This window comes from Myxine glutinosa, chromosome 14 (genome assembly GCF_964187855.1).
Source record: "Myxine glutinosa chromosome 14, kmMyxGlut1.1, whole genome shotgun sequence".
NCBI classification, from domain to species: Eukaryota; Metazoa; Chordata; class Myxini; order Myxiniformes; family Myxinidae; genus Myxine; species Myxine glutinosa.
This window is the reverse complement of record NC_136274.1, coordinates 35,120,362-35,138,651: the sequence shown is the minus strand read 5'-3', so window position 1 is coordinate 35,138,651 and position 18,290 is coordinate 35,120,362. Positions and strand designations below refer to the sequence as shown.

General features: G+C 43.8%; 1 protein-coding gene across 4 annotated transcripts in view; it reads right to left on the bottom strand.

Moving 5' to 3' along the window:
* Nucleotides 1–15,852, bottom strand: part of LOC137439607 (fructose-bisphosphate aldolase, non-muscle type) — an 82,675-nt gene extending 66,823 nt beyond the window's left edge. The window contains exons 1-2 of one of the 4 annotated variants that reach the window (XM_078768472.1): nucleotides 15,404–15,736; nucleotides 11,952–12,012 (exon numbers count right to left, since the gene is read on the bottom strand). The gene's annotated coding sequence lies outside the window, so the exon portion shown is untranslated. Of the gene's footprint in view, nucleotides 1–465; nucleotides 535–11,951; nucleotides 12,013–13,558; nucleotides 13,725–15,403 lie in introns of those variants that run through there. The other 3 variants (XM_068135523.2, XM_068135522.2, XM_068135526.2) reach the window with 3 other exon arrangements.
* Nucleotides 15,853–18,290: the final 2,438 nt, after the last annotated feature.

Below are 18,290 nucleotides of genomic sequence, written 5' to 3'. Positions count from 1 at the left end.
GTTAAAGCTCGATTGGTCATCCGTCACCCCGGGGTGTTAATCCCGGTGGTGAACACGACAATATTAAACATGAAAACGAAAACGTGCACAGACAAAACACACAATGAAGGGAGCGGGAGACAAGAGGGGGAGAGAGAGGAAAGCACACAAGCACAACAACAGTAGAATAGGGACATCGGTAGATCTGTGGAAGGGAGAGGGCTGGGGGAGGATGGATTGGAGGGGGGAGGGGTGGGGGTGGGGGTAAATTCACGGTATAAAGCAAATGTCATAAATCGAATTCAACATTAATTTAGACGTAGAGGAGTGGTGGCCCTCTGTCTATACCACACACTTACCCGTGTGTACCAGCCATAGAAAGGCAATGCTGTCAATGCCCAAAAGAGATTTGACATCATCATTAATCGAATAATTAAAGAATTAATCGATAAATTGATTAATCAATAAATCAAAAATATCCTTTACAGCTAAATCACTTGGTCACTGTCGTGTCCAAATATCAGCTTCCTCGCTCCAAAGTTGCCCAAGATAATTCTGCCCAGAAGAGAAAGAAAATAAATAAATGATTAATAATGAAAATAAACAAATAATAATCATAAAATAATTAAATAATTAATCAATTGGCTAATAGAATACCTAAACCACCACCGTTTCATCCGAATCTGTAATTTTAAAATTTTTAATCAATAAAGTCATTAATTGAATAATGAATCAATCAATTGATTAATCAATAAAAATCCAAAATATGCTTTGCAGCCAAATCCCTTGGCCATTATCATGTCCAAATATCAGCTTCCTAACTCAAAAGGTGCCCGAGATAATGCCCAGAAGAGAAAGGAAATAAGTACTTAATTTATTGATAATAATGAAATAATCAATTAATTGATTAATCAAAAAACAAAAAATACTGTTTTGCCAAAGCACGTGCTCACTATTGTGCCGAAATTTTAGCTTCCTAACTTAAAGGATGGCTGAGATATCGCCCGGACAAACAAGAAAGAAAAAGAAAACAAGAAAGAAAACAAACAAGCAGAGTAAAAACTGAGTACTCCCTTTCAGCGTGCGTCATTGCCGAGCCCCCGAGTCATGCGGAGCACGATATTTGCAAAATCTGCCCCCCAACCCCAAGAAAAAAAAAAATCCATTGTTACAGCAAATTGTCCATTTCATCAAGATTAAAATTGACAATCTGATCAAAGCTCGAGTCAACAGGAAGAAAAGACGATTTTTCAAATAAAAAATGATGATTTTGTAAGGTTGACCTTGAGTTAAACTTTGACCTTTTGACCTCAAAAATATTTAGTTTCCCTATTTAGTGACAATGTGCAAATGCTGTTCAATTTTCAAGTCAATCGGATGAAAATTGAGGATTTTAAAAACTTGGCCTATGTTGACCTTTTGGCCGATGTTGACCTCAAAAATAGTTGGTGGTTGAATTCAGTGACCATATATGTAAATCCTCTTAGAATTTCAAGTCAATCAAATGAAAATTGGTGATTTTAGAAATTCAGCCTATGTTGTCCTTTTGGCCTATGTTCACCTAAAATATAATTTATGGTTGAATTCAGTGACCAGATATGCAAGCCATCTTCAAATTTCAAGTCAATTGGATGAAAATTGAGGATTTTAGAAATTTGGCAACGTTGGTGACCTTTGGCCTGTTGACTTTTGACCCCTAAAATAGGCTCCTCAATTGGGACGACCTATACAACTTGGTGAAGTTTCGTGACGATCGGTTTCGAATTGTGACCTGTAGGCCGGTGACAGACAGACAAACAGACAGACAGAACCACAAACGCAACCGACCAATATACTTGAAAAATCTTCGATTTTGCAAGTAACAAACAAACTAGAAATCGGTCAGAGACCGAGGACTTGCCGGAGTGTACTTTTATTTTTTTTTCAGGAGTGTTGGTTGGAAGGGAATCGGATAATGTTTGACAGAGTTATTAGTAAAAAAAAAACAATTTTTGATCGAGCTTGACCTTTCAAGGTCACTCAAGGTCAAAGGTCATGGTGCCAAATGAAATGTCGTATGTGACTTCCTATATGTCAGTAACAGTAAGTGTATGCATATCTCTTGTACTTTGAGTTTATAGTGGTTTGAAATATATTTTAAATGAAAACTCGACCCCCCTGATTTTACGTTTTGGTGACCTCGAGCTTCACCTTGGGCCGAGAGAGTTAAAAATTGGGCACAGTCTATTCCAGGGCAAGGCAAATATGTGTGTAAAGTATGGCGATGCTATGTGCAACGATGTAGACGTAGTACTGCGCACAGACAGACACAGACAAACCAACCAACCAACATACTTGCCGGAATCTATTCCGGCAAGTAACAACCACAAGAAAAAAACCAGTGAAAACCGAGTACTCATTTCAGCGCCCCCTTCGGTGCCCAGCAATGACGTCATGCAGCACCTGGAGATGGAAAAGGAAAGGTGCGGTGCACAACAAACAAAAGAAAACAAACAAATAGATAACCAATTTTGCTCATAACCCCTTCTCGCTGCTCTGATAAAAATATGGGTTTTGAAGTCCTGTTTAGGTTATTTTCAGTATACATATGTTGTGACTATCTTTACTGCATGAACAATATTGATCTGCTCTGCAATCCACAGTTCTGTTTAAAATTTATTTCCCGACAAAACGAAAAACTTTCTGCTCTGCACAGCTGGAATGTGGAAAAACATGTAGCTCAGGTTTCCAACTCATCTCAAGTTAATGGGGCCAGGGTGATAGATCAGCATTTGTACGAGGCATTTTCAGGGTGGTGCCAAAAAACAAGAAAAAGAAAAACAATGACCTGGAGAGACAGACAAAAATAAATAAATAAATATAAAGGCAAATGGGGCTCCACTACTTATTACAAATGGAAAACAATTGACATTCCCGTCCATCTCCCTCACCTCATCCTTTTTTATTGTCTCTCCTATAAGGATTTGATGGACACAGGCAGAGTCACACAGAGAGACAGACACGAAGGTGGATACTTTGAGATCTGGGAGGGCTCCATTCCACCTTCTGAAACCCGCAAATTGAGATAACAACCAACGAGAGAGAGACACACAAAAAAACACGATTGATCCTCTCCCCTGGAAAACAATCAGGTGCAGAGGCATGGATCACCAAGGGATGCAAAAGGCTTTGTGACTTATGGACCAGGACAAAACCCTGCAGGTGGTTGCATCTCGGGCACACTGCATCGAGAAAGACGCTTATTTTTTTTGGATACTGAATCGAGGCTCGTGAAAGAGCTGACATTTACTTCACAAACAAATCAACCAGACAAACAAAATATATTAAAAAAGGGAGCGGAAGACAAGAGAAGGGGAAGCACACAAACACTTGAGAGCACACAACATTTGAGAGCAGGGAGATGTGTGGGAGGGAGAGGGCTTGGGGGGAGGAGGCGTGGGAAGGGGTGGCGGGGAGAAGTATAAAACACAAGGACACCAAGGACTTCCAGGACAGAAGTTGGTATTTCAAAAAAGTGGAATTGGGGTGAAATTAGCGGGAATAGAAAAGATCAAGGTTTTGGATGGGGGAAGATAAGAGATGGTGGTGAACAGCTGTTTTAAAGACCTGGAGGGTGGAGTGGGATTGAAGAGAGTGAGGGAGTTTGTTCCAGAGGCAGGAGAAAAGAGGAATGAAGGAGTTTAGGTGAGCAGAGAGTCTTGATTTTGGCAGTTTAACCATAAGAGGGTTGCAGGCAGATCTTGTGCGACGTTTAGGAATATTTGCTGGACAGAGCCCAGAGAGAGCTGGGGGGGGGGGGGGGGCAAGGCCAGAGAGGAGTCGGTAGAAGACGGAAAGACCACCAACCTGCCTGCGGTGAGTGAGTGAGAGGCCCTTGGAGTTAGCTCCATCGCGGGAGATTCCAATGATTCTGAATGCTTTGGTTTCAACAGCGTGAATACGAGCTAGGTGTGAGGCAGGAGCACCAGCCCAGAGGGGAGAGCAGTATTCCATTGAGCTGCGGATGAAAGCCTTGTATGTGGTGAGGAGCTCAGGTGTGCCAAGGAAGGACTTCGCACGACAGAGGATGCCCAGTCGGCGACTGGCTTTGGAGGCCAGATTTGAAATGTGGTTTTCCCAGGAAAGATCATGGCAGATAGTGAGACCCAAAAGCTTGAGTGACAGAACCTCTTGGAGAGGATTATTTAGAAAGTGGATGGGAGGGTTGTCCAGTCGGTCTTTTCGGAGAGAGATCGTAAGTGTGAGATTTGTTCGCTTGTCGTGCTGCGAAGCTGGTGGTGGACATCGAAGGTCTTGTGGGCCGGGCAGCGAAGGAAAGTGCAAAGCAATGAAACGCTACTCAACCTTGGTCGGGATGTCGGGGGACCCATGCGGTTATTCCAGAGTGGAAAGATCAGAACACCGGGAGATGGTGGGGGAGAGGATGGGACATCAAACAAAGATTAAAACGACGCTTGTGTTGAGAATAAAATGGCAAAACGAAGGAGGAGGAAGACGAATATAATGAAGAGCAATGTGGATTGGAAGAAGAGCTGACCAAAGTAGAAGAGATAAGACTGACAACTCAGAGACAGACCACATCTCAGAAACAAATGGACAAAAATGCTAATTAGGAAAACCAACCGGTAAATTTATTGGTAAAATTATACCAAAATCATCCCCCTTAAAATAAATCAATACTGTGCTTTGCAGCAGCATTGCTCATCCAAGAAAAAGTAACAGGCAAAGAAAACCACAAGAGGAATAGAAACAAAACAGCACCATCGAAACAAAGATTAGAGATACAGAGAGCAATGAAACGGAAAACCAAATACTGCATTGGAGTCATCAGAAGGAACCAGAAGTAAAGAGCAAAGATGGAGTCGTCAGGAGGAACCCGAATAGGATTCGGGTTTCAGCTGCTACTCCTCTACCCTCAAACCCAATCAACCGCAGCCAAGTGAGACTTACAGAAAAAATTCTGCAGGAATTCACTTCTTCTCAGACAGATGGATAAAGAAGAGAAAAAGAAAGAAAAAGCAAGAATTCGAATGAATAAAAAGTTGGACAACTGAGAAAGGAAACAGGACCAACACAAAAATTCATGAGGAAACCGAAGTGCAAAAACAGAGAATGTAAAAAATAAAGGACAATATATAAAAATCGAAGACAGACCTAGAGGTAAAGGTTGCTGAAAACAAACAAAATATAAACAATAGCAAGGAAGAAAAAAAAAAATGATGTGCCACCACCTAATATGTAAGAGAGGATACAATGGAAACAGGCAACCACCTACAGTTGTGGCCAAAAATATTGGCACCCTTGCACTTTTTTCAAATAAGTCAATTTTCTTGAAAAATAAGTTGAAATTGACAAAAGTATTTGGTCTCCACAATTCTTTATTTCACTGTTAATATTACAGAACCTGTTTTGTTTTTTTATTCAGAACTTAATATATCCTTTTAAATCAGAAAATAAAAAGAAATGGTAATGACAAAATTATTGACACCCCTCGACTTGATATTTGGTGGCACGGACTTTGGACAAAATAACTGAAGTCAAGCACTTCCTATAACCATGAATGAGCTTCCGAGACCTATCTACTGGCAGTTTGGGCCACTCTTCTTGTGCAAACTGCTCCATTTCTCCCAGATTTGAAGGGTGCCTTCACCCAACTGCTGTTTTAGATCTCCCCACAGGTGTTCAATGGGATTTCGATCTGGAATCATTGCTGGCCACTTCAGAACAGTCCAGCATTTTGTCTTGGACAATTCCTGGGTGCTTTATGAAGTGCGTATGGGGTTATTGTCCTGCTGCAAGACCCATGACCTTCGATGGAGACCCAGCTGTCTGAGACCGAGTTAAACATTGAGCTCCAAAATGCCTTGGTAATCTCCTGGTTTCATGATGCCATGCACACATTCAAGGCACCCAGTGCGAGAGGCAGCACAGCAACCCCAGAACATCACTGAACCTCAATGTTTGACTGTAGGGAAGGTGTTCTTTTCTTTGAAGGCTTCATTTTGTTTTGTGTAAACATAGAGATGATGTGCTTTATCAAAAAGGTATAATTTGGTCTCATCTGTCTACAGGACATTCTCTCAGAAGGATTTTGGCTTGTTCAGGTGTGTTTTGGAATACACCAGTCGGGCTTTAAGTCTCCCTCTGCAGTGGGGTCCTCCTGGGTCTCTTACAATATGACTCCCCCCCCCTCACCCCCTCTTTAATGGAGTTGGTGATGGATGGTGTGAGTTGAAACTGTCGTACCTAGTGTCTGAAGGTCAACTTGAATCTGTCTGGTAGTTGATCAAGGTGCTTTCTCCACCATTCGAACAATCCTTCGCTGCAATCTTCGATCAACTTTCTCTTGCAGCCACATCCAGGGAGGTTGGCTACAGTGCCATGGGCCTTAAACCTCCAGATAGCATTGCGTACGGTGGACACAGGAACATCAAGGTCTCTGTGATGGACTGGTAGCCTTGAGATTGTCCATGCTTGGCTACAATCGTGTGTCTGACCTCCTCAGACGATTCTCAGGTTTTCTTTCTTTTCTTCATGCTCATTGTGGTACACACAGTGACACAAAACATCAGAATGACTCCTTTTCTCCATTCAAACAGGTTGAATGAGTGATTTTTATATTGCTGGCACCTGCAACTCACCACAGGTGAGTTCAATTCCAAAGTAAAGCAGAAACACGTTTGAAATCGAATTATTTACAAAACCTTCTAAAAGGTGCCAATAATATTATCTGGGCCATTTTAGAATGTGTGTGGAATAAGCTAATATTTATTATTTTTTTTAACCTTTTTTTTTTTTTCACTGCAAACCAAAGAAATACACATGTGGATACCAAAATATTTTTTATTTCAACAATTTGCTGGAAGAAATGGTGCATTATTTGAAAAAGTGCAAGGGTGCCAATATTTTTGGCCACAACAGTATGACTAAACAAGACCATACTTAAAAACTAAAAATGAGAAGACCAAATTGTCCACTGCCTAAACATGACAAAAAAGCTTTTGGTAGTGTCCCACATTCATGGATGATATAATGCATGCAATTGTAGAAGATCAACCCCAAATAATCAAACTGAGAAAGCAATGGAGCTTTGGAATACCACATTGATATTACAGCACTCGGAAGGAAGGATCGAAATAAGAGGAATCTTCCAGAGAAATAGCCTTTCACCCCCTCCTATGTTGCCTGTCCCTGGACCCACCGAGCAACCTCATTAATGAGCAAGGACACGGATACACCCTAGCATCCAATAAAATAATATCCAAATAAACTGGAAATGTGACATCTACTGCATATATGGATAATTTAAAGCTCTTCACACTGAATGATGAAAAATTGGTAGAAGAACTAACTGAAAATACAATTAGAATTTGTTGTTCTTTCTTATGAGGTTGAAAAGTTTTGGTGTCGGCCGTCCTGTGTTGTTCAGGTTCTATCACGCAGCAATAGATAGATAGAGTGGGTCCTCACACTGCCTTTCACCATATGGTATGGCAGCTTGATGTGGGACAACCAATCCCAACTCGACAGGATAGTAAAGACTGCTTGTAAAATTATTGGGTGTGATCTGCCTTCTTTTGAGGGCCTATACTCCAGTCGAGTAGTGAAAAGAGCAAAAGCTATCATCCGGGAAGAGTTCCATCGCTTGCATGACATTTTTCAACTAATCCGTTCCATCAAAACCAAGTGTAATCACTTGCACGAGAGCTTTTACACAACTGCAATCTGCACCCTCAATGAATCTGTCTGAAGTTTTGTGAGCATATAAAGCATGTGGTTAAGGGTATTTTAAATCATGCCCCTCATTTCATTTTCTCATTCGACAATATCACGCACCAGAGGATATGTTATTTATTTGGCATGGGGCGTAGAGTACTTTTAATGTTGCTCTACTTGATTGTTTTCTTGGTGGTTTTCTTGTTTGTCCGGGTGATATCTCAGCCATCCTTTGAGGTAGGAAACTGATATTCAGACATGAGTGACCAAGTACTTTGGCTGTAAAGTGCATTTTTGATCTAATGATCAATCAAATAATTACTTATTGAATTTTTCCATTAATTAGTTGATTTTCAAAAAAGCTACAGATGGAGGATTAAACGTTGGCGGATTAAGTATGCTATTACTGTATTAGCCGATTGATGAAGAAATTAATTATTTTACGATTGTTATTTATTTATTTGAAGTATTGGTTTTTATTCTCATCTGGGCAATATCTCAGGCACCTGATATTTGGACACGACAGTGATCAAGTGATTTGGCTATAAAAGGTATTTTTGATCTATTAATGAATTAATTATTTAACTTATGCTAGCTACTCTCCAATGAATTTAAGAAATTATTTTACGATTATTATTTATTTTAATTACGCAATTACTCAATCAATTATTGCACACATCTCCCTCCCAATACAGTCTCTGTGCTGCGCACTGGAGGATATGTTATTATCTTGCCAAAACGAAGTTTTTGCAAGATGTATTAGTCAGCTTGTATGTTTGTTTGTTTTTTTGTTTGTGGTTAATCATTTTTTCTCACGTTTAGATCACTCTGTAGACCACAGTTATTATTGGAAACTCCTGTAACTTCGCATATCAGAGTCCTATAGAGATACCCTTCAGCACACAAAATTTTGAAGGTCAAGGTCAAAGGTCAAGGTCACTTTGCGGTCAATCATGGAGGTCAACGAAACCCTTATTTTTTGAGTAACTTTGATCGGATCGTCTCCAAACTTCATGGGAATCTAGTATATGGTCCGGCGCTCAGCTGATTAGTTTTTGGTGGCGATCGGCCTTGACCTTCATGGTTAGCGCTGGAGGTCGAAAATTATTGACCCCAAGGTCAAATTACGAAACCCTTATTTTTTGAGTAACTTTGATCTTATGATCTCCAAACTTGGTGGGTATATAGGGTGTGGTATGGCGCTCAGTTGATTAGTTTTTGGTGTCGATCGGCCTTGACCTTCAAGGTCATTTTGAAGGTCATTCAATTTCATTTTTTTTCACGTTTAGATCACTCTGTAGACCACAGTTATTATTGGAAACTCCTGTAACTTCGCATATCAGAGTCCTATAGAGATACCCTTCAGCACACAAAATTTTGAAGGTCAAGGTCAAAGGTCAAGGTCACTTTGCGGTCAATCATGGAGGTCAACGAAACCCTTATTTTTTGAGTAACTTTGATCGGATCGTCTCCAAACTTCATGGGAATCTAGTATATGGTCCGGCGCTCAGCTGATTAGTTTTTGGTGGCGATCGGCCTTGACCTTCATGGTTAGCGCTGGAGGTCGAAAATTATTGACCCCAAGGTCAAATTACGAAACCCTTATTTTTTGAGTAACTTTGATCTTATGATCTCCAAACTTGGTGGGTATATAGCGTGTGGTATGGCGCTCAGTTGATTAGTTTTTGGTGTCGATCGGCCTTGACCTTCAAGGTCATTTTGAAGGTCATTCAATTTTGACCAAAAGGTAAAATTTTCAAGTTTCAGTTACCATATCGAGTAGTACCTCAAATTGAAGCCCTTGTTGAGTGCTTTCCAAACATATAACTAGTTTGACAATGTGACGTCATTTGACGGCGTTATGACGAAAAAACTGCACTTTTCATGTATATTGTATTGCTTTAGTTCGCATTGTTTAGGTCACTCTGTAGAGCACAGTTCCCTTTGGAAACTCTTGTAAGTTCGCATATCAGAGTCTTTTAGAGATACCCTTTAGCACACAAAATTATGAAGGTCAAGGTCAAAGGTCAAGGTCACTTTGCGGTCAATCATGGAGGTCAACGAAACCCTGGCAAGATACGGTTCACCCTGTGGGTGATGTTTTATTTGTTTGTTTGTTATCTTGCCAAAACGAAGTTTTTGCAAGATGTATTAGTCAGCTTGTATGTTTGTTTTTTTGTTTGTTTTTTTGTTTTTTTGTTTTTTTGTTTGTGGTTAATCATTTTTTTTTCACGTTTAGATCACTCTGTAGACCACAGTTATTATTGGAAACTCCTGTAACTTCGCATATCAGAGTCCTATAGAGATACCCTTCAGCACACAAAATTTTGAAGGTCAAGGTCAAAGGTCAAGGTCACTTTGCGGTCAATCATGGAGGTCAACGAAACCCTTATTTTTTGAGTAACTTTGATCGGATCGTCTCCAAACTTGGTGGGTATCTAGTATATGGTCCGGCGCTCAGCTGATTAGTTTTTGGTGGCGATCGGCCTTGACCTTCCAAGGTCAAAGGTCAAGGTCACTTTGCGGTCAATCATGGAGGTCAACGAAACCCTTCTTTTTTGAGTAACTTTGATCGGATCGTCTCCAAACTTGGTGGGTATCTAGTATATGGTCCGGCGCTCAGCTGATTAGTTTTTGGTGGCGATCGGCCTTGACCTTCATTTTGTTTTTTTGTTTGTGGTTAATCATTTTTTTTTCACGTTTAGATCACTCTGTAGACCACAGTTATTATTGGAAACTCCTGTAACTTCGCATATCAGAGTCCTATAGAGATACCCTTCAGCACACAAAATTTTGAAGGTCAAGGTCAAAGGTCAAGGTCACTTTGCGGTCAATCATGGAGGTCAACGAAACCCTTATTTTTTGAGTAACTTTGATCGGATCGTCTCCAAACTTGGTGGGTATCTAGTATATGGTCCGGCGCTCAGCTGATTAGTTTTTGGTGGCGATCGGCCTTGACCTTCATGGTTAGCGCTGGAGGTCGAAAATTATTGACCCCAAGGTCAAATTTTGAAATCGTAGGTACCATATCGAGTAATACCTCATATGAATGCCCTTGATGAGTGCTTCCCAGATCTGTAAACAGTTTGACGCTATGACGTCATTTGATGACGTCATGACGAAAAAACGGAATTTTCATGAAAAAATTATTTCCTCAGTTCTCATCAAAATCTTTCAATATTTCATGTGCGTTGGTCATGAAGACATACTATTCACCATACGAAATTATTAAGGTCAAGGTCAAATGGCAAGATACGGTTCACCCTGTGGGTGACATATGTTCATTTATTTATTTGCCATGGGGCAGAGTACTTTGAATGTATCTGTACTTGTCTTATAATCTTCTTCACTATAATGGAGCAAACGTGGACGTCACTGAAACTCCAAAATTGACGTGGCGGAAATAGTGCCACAGTTGGTGTTATCTGGTATTACAAATCATTTTCCCTTATCTTACACTAGCAAAAGTACCTGGCCTTGCTGGGTAACAATGACTCGTTTCCTGACGGGAATATGAATGAGGGGGGAGGAGAGGACGGAGGGGGGAGGAGAGGACGGAGGGGGGAGGAGAGGACGGAGGGGGGAGGAGAGGACGGAGGGGGGAGGAGAAGACGGAGGGGGGAGGAGAGGACGGAGGGGGGAGGAGGGGAGGACGGGGTGGGGAGGAGGGGAGGACGGGGTGGGGAGGAGGGGAGGACGGGGTGGGGAGGAGGGGAGGACGGGGTGGGGAGGAGGGGAGGACGGGGTGGGGAGGAGGGGAGGACGGGGTGGGGAGGAGGGGAGGACGGGGTGGGGAGGAGGGGAGGACAGGATGGGGTCGGGAGGAGGGGAGGACAGGATGGGGTCGGGAGGAGGGGAGGACAGGATGGGGTGGGGAGGACGAGGTGTGTGTGTGTGTGTGTGTGTGTGTGTGTGTGTGTGTGTGTGTGTGTGTGTGTGTGTGTGTGTGTGTGTGTGTGTGTGTGTGTGTGTCCGTGTGTGTCCGTGTGTGTCCGTGTGTGTCCGTGTGTGTGCAGTGTCCGTGTCAGGGCTGTCACCTTTTTACCATTTGAGTTTTGTCATCAAAATTTCACCAAAGCTTTATTTTGAGAATATGGAGAAGGAAAATTAATAATTTCGTCAAAAGGTCAAAGGTGAGCATCACATAAAATCAATTTTCATGCGATTGATCTGAAATTTTAAGAATTTGCATATTGGGTCAATTAATTTGTGGACAGCACAGATGAAGTACACAAAAAACGGCAACAACGTCTTACCTTTAAATAGTCTTCTATAAATGTGAAAATCAAGCAGCAAATCAGTGAAATGTGGAAACAGCTGAGAGCAGACAAAATGTCAACTTTACCCTTGCAATGAAATAGTTCGACATGGTGGACGTTTGATTTGTTGTTTTTTTAATAAGTATATTTTTGTAGATACATTAATACAACTATATATTAATACAATGAAAGTATATCGCACAAAAAAGTGAGCTCTTTCTACTGTAATGCCATGGCTTGCAAAAGCAGCCTGAATAAAAGCAAAAAGTGAGCTCTGTCTAATATAACGCCATGGCTTGCAAAAGCAGCCTGAATAGCGTTCACCAAGTGGTGTGAAATCATATTCAAAAATATATCCAATCTGGATCCATCATCTAAAGGGAATTTTAAAAACAGATCACGGGCACAGTGGCGTGACACCCTATCCGATGGAAGTATGAATCAAGTTAAAAATTATCAAGTTAAATAATAAATATAAAAAACTAACCCCAGAAGCAGAATCACAGCCTCGCTTAAATAAATGAACATTTTCACTTAGTTATAAATTCCTGGAAAATGGTAAATTTGGTCAGATTTCACTCTAGATTTGGACATTTAGTCTACAGCATCCAATCCTCATATCAGAATCCAGATTTTGATATGCTTCAATTATGTAGATAATCGATTGTGTTTCCAAGGCAAGGCACGTGTGAGTAGGACGAAACAAAATGGCGGCTTAAGAACCCAGTGAGGTGCAGTGGGCTGACCAAGATGATGGGCCGCCATATTGGTAAGCCTTTTTCAGGTTTTTTTTATTTTCTTATGATCACGTCGTCAATCATCTTCAAAAAGGGTGTTATAACACACCCAAACACCCAGTTTTCATCATTGCAATCTGTTGGAGGTCCAGGCATATGCATGCAAAGTTTGGGGTCGTTAGGTTTCATGGTTTTGAAGTTATGGAGGAGACAGACGGATGGACGGACACTGCCTTTTATTAACTCCGCCACCAAATGTGGATGGAGGTTATGTTTTCACTCCTGGCTGTCGGTGTCTGTCTTTCTTTTTCTTGGTTTGTGAACTAAATATCTCAAAAAGTTGTGGATAGATTCGGACGAAATTTGGTAGAGATGTAGCGTATGTGACAAGGACGAAATGATTAGATTTTGGTGAAGATCCGGATTCGGATCGGATTAGTATAATTTTTTAAGTGATTCTTCACCATTGGAGAAAAGGACCAAAAACGAAACATAGCAAGATATCTCAAAAAGTTGTGGACGGATTTGGACGAAACTTGGTGGAGTGGTTGGGTGTCTGAAAAGGACGATTCGATTCGATTTTGGTGAAGATCTGAATATGGATTCGGATATGAGAACTATTTAATTATTTAAGTGATTCTTCACCATTGGGAGATGGGGCCAAAAACGATACATTGCGGGATATCTCAAAAAGTTATGGATGGATTTGGACGAAACTTGTTGGACAGGTTACCGGATCCAGATCCAGCTCGTAGAAGTGATGAAGTGATTCTTCACCATTGGGTGATATGGCCAACCAGGTGGAGGTATGCTCTATATTGTGTGCCGTTCTAGTTATTATAGATGTTGCATGATCAATAAACGTACTTTCACAAATAACAGCAATTATGAAGTGAATTTCCAAGGCGGTGTTGCAGCACATTGCGCACCGAAGGTGACCCGAGAAGGGTTCTGCCGTCCGGGGGTCAGGACGCCCGGGGGTCAGGACGCCCGGGGGTCAGGACGCCCGAGGGTCAGGACGCGGGTGTGCCTGCTGGTAATAATTATACATTTGTGCAACGTTAATACGCCGTTAACACGTCGACAACGTTAAAATATGCACATTACACGCACATCTATTTTATAAAAAGAGACGTGTCTGGCTGCCTGTCTGTTTGTTTGTTACTTGGCAAAAAAACAATTTTTTGGACAAGTATGTTGATCACTCCAGTTTGTGTGTGCGTTTGTTTGTCTGTTTGTCTGTTTGTCTGTGTCTGCTCACTTATACTTGCCTGCAGGTCACAATTTTAAACCGATCTTCACAAAACGTAACCAAATGGTAGAGTTCGTGGTCCGACAAAACGCTATATATTTTTGAGGTCAAAAGGTCAACATAGGCCAAAGGTCAACCACTTTCGAATTTTTAAAATCCTCAATTTTCATCGGATTGACTTGAAATTTGAATAGGATTTTCATATCAGCTAACTGAATTCAACTAGCAACTATTTTTGAGGTCAACCTAGGCCGAATTTCTAAAATTGTGAATTTTCATCCGGTCAACTTAAACCTTGAAGACGATTTGCATATTAGGTCAATGAATTCAACCACTTATTATTTTTGAGGTCAAAAGGATGCTCAGTGCCATTCTACTTTGTTTTATTTTTCCAAGCGTCACTATGAGTGATTTTTCATGTTTGTTTATAGTTATAAATTGAAAGCGGGTTAACGTATTTCAACAAGCGTTACGCCTAGGTCCCCCGTCGGTGAAGTGATGCGAGTTGACAAAGTGGAAGACGCAAGGCGGCCATCTTGGATTTTGACGTGGCGACCCAATTTTCAATAGCGTTCTTCCTTATGCCTAGATACACCCACACACCAGATTAGAAGTTGGTACTTCGCTTATTTTTCAAGATATTCCACTCACAATGTTCAGACATACATGGCGACAGACAAACATGGCGGCGGCCATCTTGGATTTTGATGTGGCGACCTAATTTTCAATAGGGTTCTTCCATATGCCTGGTTGCACCCACACACCAAATTAGAATTCGGTCCTTCACTTACGCACGCACGGACAGGAAAACCATAGTCCCTCTTTCGCTCCGCGACTACGGTGGATCAAACTACGGTTACGGATACGACAAACTACGACTACGGATAAATCAAACTACGGTGGATTCGGGCAATTCCTGGGAGTGTTTGTGATGGGAAAAATTTTTTTTTTTACTTTGGTGGGATTTTAATGGTGGATTTTAATGGGATGAATAAGCGTGTGAAAACTGCAAATGCCAACACGTGACACGTTGGTTGCCAAATGCCAACACGTTGGTTATCCTTGCACGGAGAGGAGGATCTCCCAGGAATCCTTTTTTTTTTTTTTTTTTCCCCTTCCCCCGTGGATTAGCCATCGCAGCGAAGATTGGTATTTCCGTCAGCGAAGCGATGGGTGTTATATTCGAGTTCTCAATAAAAGATGCATTTCGGGATATTTCAACAATCGATGCACGAGCTTCACACTTCGTTACAAACTTTCACAGAAACTTGGTTTCAAACATTATTAAATCCGACAATATGGTCATATGGAATAGAATCAATCAAGAAAGTCATCCAAGGCACACCCTGACACCCCCCAAGGGTGAAAGGCACCCCCCAAGTCATCGTTTATTTTATTTCTCAGATATAAGCTAGGCATTGTACTAACAAGAGATTATAAAAATAATTGTCGATGCAAACCTGACGTGTCCGCAACCAGATGAAGTGAAGAGCCGTAAATCCGAGAAGCGACGTCTCCACCGCACGAGTGTACACAAGATGCTGCGTGGCGAGCACGGCAACGTCACCAACACGCCCCGCCCCCGCTTGCTTACATTGGCTGCGCAGGAATATGGGCGGAGCAGACCAACGTGTTTGCTTGTTTTCAGTCTTTTCGGCTCGGTGTGCCGACTTTGATTGATAGTGATCTCCACTCTCACACCAACAATGCTGCACGTACTCTCCTCTGCCCTGCGGCACTTCAGCTTCGCACTTCCCTACACTGCTGCACTTACTCTCCTGTACCCCACTCTCATACCTACACTGCTGCACTTATTCTCTAACACACTCCCAACCCACCCCCTAAAAATGCAAACCACGTGCTGTAGCTCTCTCTCTGTCAGTTGTCACACCTGAGTTAATCAGTGGATAAGCTCAGGTTGTTCAAAGGTTTTGGTCCACGGTTTGACACACAATCATTTTCTTACCTGTAATCCCAGGTTTCATCCCAGGTGAAACAAGATCATGGAGCAAAGTCAGTGGTTTTTGTGCAGAATGAATTATTTATTGGAGCCAAAACAAGATTAATATGGAAAGATGTAATTTCATAAAACATCAATCACATCAGCCTTTTCAAAGTATTTACAAATATAATAAGGTATTTCTGCAGGTACTTCGACATCATTGGAGGCAATGCATGTATCCCTTTGGCAAAAACTTTGATAACGAGGTTTATGTCCCAGTGAGCACTGGTTCGTGTTATCAGGGATCTCATTGTGCACTAGGTGACCTTTGAAACCCTGTTATAAGTTTATTTTTAATCGAGGCCAACTGGCAGGCATCTTGATCCAAACTAACCTAATAATTTCGTCAAACCATCTGATTTTCATAAAATCATAAATTTTCATCCAATTGACCTGAAATTTAAATTTACCATTTGAGTTTTGTCATCAAATTTTCAACAAAGCTTTGTAAGAATACTAGCAGAAGTACCCGGCATTGCCGGGCGGGGGAGGGAAGGGTAGGGGTGAAGGGGAGGGGAGGGGAACGGGGGGGAGGGGAGAAGAGGGGGGGAGGGGGGAAGAGGGGGGGGAGGGGGGAAGAGGGGGGGGAGGGGAGAAGAGGGGGGGAGGGGAGAAGAAGGGGGGAGGGGGAGGGGAGAAGAGGGGGGAGGGGGAGGGGAGAAGAGGGGGGAGGGGGAGGGGAGAAGAGGTGGGAGGGGAGGGGAGAAGAGGGGGGAGGGGGAGTGGAGAAGAGGGGGGAGGGGGAGGGGAGAAGAGGGGGGAGGGGAGAAGAGGGGGAGGGGGAGGGGAGAAGAGGGGGAGGGGGAGGGGAGAAGAGGGGGGAGGGGGGGAGAAGAAGGGGGAGGGGGGAGAAGAGGGGGGAGGGGGGAGAAGAGGGGGGAGGGGAGGGGAGAAGAGGGGGGAGGGGGAGGGGAGAAGAGGGGGGAGGGGAGGGGAGAAGAGGGGGGAGGGGAGGGGAGAAGAGGGGGGAGGGGGAGGGGAGAAGAGGGGGGAGGGGGAGGGGAGAAGAGGGGGGAGGGGAGAAGAGGGGGGAGGGGGAGGGGAGAAGAGGGGGAGGGAGAACAGCGGGGAGGGGAGAAGAGGGGGGAGGGGAGAAGAGGGGGAGGGGGAGGGAGAAGAGGGGGGAGGGGAGAAGAGGGGGGAGGGGGGAGGGGAGGGGAGAAGAGGGGGGAGGGGAGGGGGGAGGGGAGGGGAGAAGAGGGGGGAGGAGAAGAGGGGGGAGGAGAGAAGAGGGGGGAGGGGGAGGGGGAGGGGGATGGGAGGAGAGGGGGGAGGGGGAGGGGGGAGAGGGGGAGGGGGAGGGGGGAGGGGGAGGGATGGGAGGGGGAGAGGGGTGGGAGGGGAGAGGGGGAGGGTGGGGGAGGGAGGGGAGAGGGGGAGGGTGGGGGAGGAGGGGGGGAGGGTGGGGGCGAGGGGGGAGGGGATGGTGAGGGGGGAGGGGTGAGGAGGGAGGGGGAGGGGGGAGGGATGGGGGGGAGGGGGAGGGTAGGAGTAGGGGTAGGGGGAGGGGGAAAAGGAGGGGGAGGGGGGAAAAGGGAGGGGGAGGGGAGAAGGGGAGGGGGTAGGGTGGAGGGGGAAGGGAGGGGGAGGGGAGGACGGAGTGGGGAGGGGAAGGGGGAGGACGGAGGGGGGAGGGGTAAGGGGGAGGGAAGGGGAGGGGGCAGTCAACAATGACGTTGTAGTTCTCATGGTCGGAGAGCAGCACAACAATCGCGACATTGTCCTGCATCTTCGCAACAGCACGAAGCGGATTTTGGAGACTCACCGATCCTGTGACGCCCTCCAGTACCGGCGTTGCCGGGCGGGGGAAGGGAGATCCGTACATTCCCAACCCGTACATTCGCCCTCTCGACTCAAGCTCACTCGGACAAAAGCCTCGCACAAATTACACCATGTCTATGCCACAAATTACACCATGTGAAGGCCCAATGGCCATGTCTATGCCACAAATCAAGTACGTGAGCAAGTCGGGCGCACTGAATTGAAAATATATAGAACGCTCATACACCGTGAAAAGTGAAGCTGCCGTGTCGCCATCTTGGTTAGCACGACTCGACCAACTCGCTTCGCGGATCTCGTTTGTTTTGAACGTGTGAATTACGTGCGAACACGTAACTGTGTTTATGGCAGCAAGGAACATCACGTGATCGCTCTGAGCGAATCAGCGCGCTGCTCTGCCACCTGCTCAGATTCCGTGTATAATATTCCTCGCTGAAATGCGCTGAGGTAAATATGAATAAAAAATATGGATCTCGTAAAGATGAAAGGAAAAAAAACCTATGTGGTGTGAATGGCAATGTTCCTCGCTGAAATGTGAAAAAACGCAATCGCTTTTCGCTCTGAAA